This window comes from Echinops telfairi, unplaced genomic scaffold, assembly GCF_000313985.2.
Source record: "Echinops telfairi isolate 266 unplaced genomic scaffold, ASM31398v2 ScPeMD7_7409;HRSCAF=8447, whole genome shotgun sequence".
Classification (NCBI taxonomy): Eukaryota; Metazoa; Chordata; class Mammalia; order Afrosoricida; family Tenrecidae; genus Echinops; species Echinops telfairi.
The window spans coordinates 9,648,534-9,652,976 of record NW_022111309.1 but is presented as its reverse complement, the minus strand read 5'-3'; the positions used below and the strand labels follow the sequence as shown (position 1 = coordinate 9,652,976).

The following is a 4,443-nucleotide window of genomic DNA, read 5'->3' as shown; positions in this document are numbered from 1 at the left end:
TCAGTTCCTGGCTACCTTGTGTGCTATAGAGAAAGACTATGATTTCCCTGACTCTAGGCTTTATTAGAAGCAGCTCCCAAGGCCTTTGTTCCGGGTTGCCCCCGGGTGGGTTGAACCAGGCGATGCCTTGGTTGGTAGCTCAGAGCAAAGCATGCGTGCCCTTTGGGAACCTCCCTGGAGAGCAGGCTATTTTTCCTCAGCTGGAGGACAGGCACTTGAGAACTGTCCTCATGGTCTGTACCTGTCAAATTCATAGCCAGATATTTGAAGAGAAAGACAGGTGAAAATGTTCCTTTAAGTAGCTTTCTTTCCTAAGCTTGATTTTGTACACGTATAATAGTTGAGTATAACTGTGCTAAAAAAAACGCTTTTTTTCTGTGATCATTTATTTGAACAAGTAACTGAATTGGAGGCTCTGGGTGAAGAATGGGTTAAGACAGCAGCCCTGCAGAATGTCAGTACAGCAGCAAACCGGTGCCTGCTGGGAGCAGTACTTCTTACCCAGCCTGGCAGCTTTTTCATCCAAACTTCAGGCTTTCCCTCCGCTTTTTCAGGTCCCCTCCCTGAACACCTTTCTTCCCTCCAGTCCATTCAATCAATCCTAGGCTTTGGGCATTTTTCCATTTCTGAGTAGTGGAAAATATTCGCTATTAGAATTTCACCCTTCCCCCATTTCACAATTATATAAGAAAAAGAGTCTTACGTAGTTGCCTAATGCTGGCAAATATTTCTCCATCAAATGCGGTCATGCCACGTCAATGCGCTCTGACTCTGAAGAACAGGAAGCTCAAGCTGCAGGCTGTGTATGCAAACTTTTACTGTATTAGGTCTGTTGATGCAAATCCTATGTCCTGAGCTCAGCATGCTCTGTAACACGTCTCGCTGCCAAGTGGACGTAGTTATCTATTGCTACTTTGCTAGTTTAAGAAATCAGGAATTTAGTAGCTCATTTGAGGATTGCACAAGGCATCTCTTTTCTTCCCTTTTTGTGCTTTGGGTTTTTTTCTTTTTCTGGTTAAAAAGAAAGGGGGGGAAGAATCATACTAGCCTGTCCTTATTGGTGAAACTTGCTGATGAAGCACCTAGTCTGAGTGGTGAGGCACTGAGTTTATCAATAATTTCTGGTTGGAACAAAGTGGAGAATAGTGAATTGCAAATTGGGGATCGTGGTGGGCGAGGGGCAAGAGACGTGGCAAGCTGGGCTTGAGAAAGCAACGTCCTTTCTGATTGCCCAGCGGTGTGGGCAGATGCTGACGTGGGGGAGGGAAAGAGCAGGAGCCATTGTGCTCACCTGAGCTGGGTGGACCACCACTTCTCTACCTGCCCCAGGTAAAGAGCAACAGGTGCTGTGGATTCCGTTCTGACCCATGGGACCTCGTGTGCTGCGGAGTTTGGCTGTGGCTCTGTAGTGTTTTCATGGCTGTGACCGGTCACAAGTACACTGCCAGGCCATTCTTCTGAGACACTTCCGGGTGGGTTCACACGACAATCTTGTGGTTAGTAGGGAAGCCCTTGACCATTTGCCCCAGCTGACACTAACGTGTCTTATTTTTATCCCAATTAGAAGAGCTGCTATATAGACATATTAACTTGAAAAAGCATGACTTTTTGAAAGCAGGTATAGGGTGACTGATCACAGTCCAGTTATTCCGTACCAAGGGTCTACCTCTCCTCCCGCAGGTCCTTCCAGCTGCAGGGGACGTTCCCTTCTCCAAGAAACGTCCCCTGGTCATTCTCACTTACTCTGGTCTCTTCAATTTTAGAATGTCGTTATTTAGCCTATGATTGAGACACCTCGTTTTTTCCTGTGTATGAGCCACAAACATTTTATAAAATTCAAATCTTATACTTACTTGGCAGGGGAGATACCATGATCACGAAGGTGGTTTTCCCAGGGCGAGGCTTGCCCATTGCACTCCGGGTGTGCTGACCCCTGCGATTTCCCCAAATGTGGGAAACTCAACTGCATAATTTGTGGTAGTGGGGGACTGCGGGGGGAAAAAAAATTCAAATCTTGTGACCTCGCCTGGATGGCAGGTTTTTCAAGGGTGAGGTTCGTATAACCTGCTTGTGCCGGTTCTCAGTACTGCCGGACAGCGGAGACTGCTCTGTAGCGCAGAAAAGGAAACAGCAAGGCTGGGGGCCGTGGCCTGCCCTCAGCGGGCTCTGAGTCTAATTGTGTGGCTAAGCATGACAGTAGAATCGTTGGTTGCAAACAACAGAGATGTTCCACTATGATCAGAGTTCACTAGCAGTTTCATAGAAGACTGCGAGGAAGATCACCTGGTCAGCGACAAGCTTGAAGGGCCAAATCCCAACAAGATAAAGGATGGCTCTCTGATTAAGTACTCTATGGAAACTGCCCAGTATTGAAGAGCCATGCTAAGACTTTGAAACACATCATAACATAAATGAACCTGGAAGATCATGCTGAGTGAAATAAATTCATCTCAAAGGACAAGCTGAATAGGCATGGGAGGGAGAATTGGACTTTACCAATAAAGACATATAGGTTTGATAAAGGATATTTCTATATATGTATTTGTATGAGCTGCAAAGACATTCCTCAATACAGGACAGCACACAGGGAGCAGAGTTAGAAAGCTTCTTAGGCATAAGCTTAAGGGAATGAGTCACTGGGCCTGGGGGCTTAACACTGTAAGCTCAAATGACACATTTGGGACAACATAGGTCAACAAAGACAATGTCCCTACTTTGTCCTACATCCAGCTTTGATGCATAGTGACTAGGGCAGGGGTTCTCAACCTGTGGGTCACGACCCCTTTGGGGGTCAAATGACCCTTTCACAAGGTTTGCCCAATTCATAACAGTAGCAAAATGACAGTTTTGAAGTAGCAATGAAAATAATTTTATGGTTGGGGGTCACCACGACATAAGGAACTGTATGAAAGAGCCGTGGCATTGGGAAGGTTGAGAACCACTGGACCAGGGTCTTAAAACCTTGTGAGCAGCCATCTAAGGGGCAACTATTAGTCTCTCCTGATCTGGAGCAAAGAAGAATGAAGAAAATCAGACATACATGGAAATAATTACTCTAAAGGATTAATGAACCTATTGCAAGCCACCTACCACAACCTTGAGATAAGAAGACTAGCTGGTGGCCACCTGTCACGACTGATCACTCTGGAAGGGATCAAAATAGGAAGACCTGGATCGAGTTGGAGAAACCACTAAACAAAAGTCAAAATCATAAAATAAAAAAAAAAGACCAGGCTTACTGATTCACCAGAAACTGGTGGAACTCCTGACACTGTGGCCCTTCGTCAGCCCTCAAGTCTAGCAATGCACTCATCACAGTGGCCCAAGCATCAGCCGAACAATGGACAGGACTGCAAAGTGAACAACTGCACCTGGGAGGTACAAGCTCCACAGAACAATCAATCATTTGATAACAAAATGGTAGCATTTGGTCAGAGACAGATTTCAGAAGGAATGAAGGGATAAGAAAGAGAGATGAATGGAAACAGGAAACAGGGAGAAATTGAGATGCGTCTTGGGAGCTGCAATCAATGTCATGAAACAAAATGTGTGTCCATTTTTGAATGAAAAATGAATTTGCTCTGTGAACTTTCACCCAACCATAATAAAAAGTTAAATAAAATAAAAACGTATATGAAACCCAGGATAGATAATCCTATCTCTAACGGTTTAACTGGATTAATATAGTCAAAGGGACATAACATCCAAAGGGGAGGCTGGTGGGAATGGGGAGCTACCTACAATGAGTACAAGGCAGACGAAATGTACTGGAATCGATTGTTGTGATGGTTGCACACTCTTATGAATGGTGATTGGACTATTGAAATGTATGATATATGAATTGTATGTCAGTAAAACTGTTAGAAATAAACTAATAAGAATTTGTAAATAAATAAATAAAACAAAAACTATAGAACATTGCTGAAAAGAAAAAAACCAAAAATAAGTAAATCAGCGGAACAGAGCAGGACCCAGAAAATAACCTAAGGATTTTTTAAAAATGATTTTTGTTTGTGCGTGTGAATTACATGGAGGAATTTACATTTCAGACCATTGCCTCTGTGTTCAACAATTCAAGTTATTCATCAAATCCACCAGGGTTCTACCTGACCGGCTGTCCTCATATCTCTTTTATCTCTTGTGGACTTTATCCTCCCTTTCACCCAAATCAGTACCTGCCAACTCTCTACTCCATTGCTTCATCTTTCCTCCCTGGTCCTCCCTGTCCTTGCCAACCTCCAAGGTCTACTCCCATTGGTATGTCTCTCTTTGTCTTGGTTTTTAATCTTTCTAGCAGTGGTCTCACATAGTGTTCAGCATAATTTTCTTCTGGGCCCGTCACGAAATGAGATGCTTCATGGCTTGATCTTCATCTACTTTTTTGTTTTAGTGATATATTTCAATATATGTACCAAAGGTTCTCTCTCTATCCACTTTTTTTTT

The 4,443-nt window shown here is 43.7% G+C and overlaps 1 long non-coding RNA gene and 1 pseudogene across 1 annotated transcript in view; both read left to right on the top strand.

The window, feature by feature from the left end:
• LOC123522425 overlaps window positions 1-4,443 on the top strand; it is a 60,792-nt gene that overhangs the window by 8,940 nt on the left and 47,409 nt on the right. The window lies entirely within an intron of this gene.
• Window positions 1,846-2,026, top strand: LOC115871846 (annotated as a pseudogene).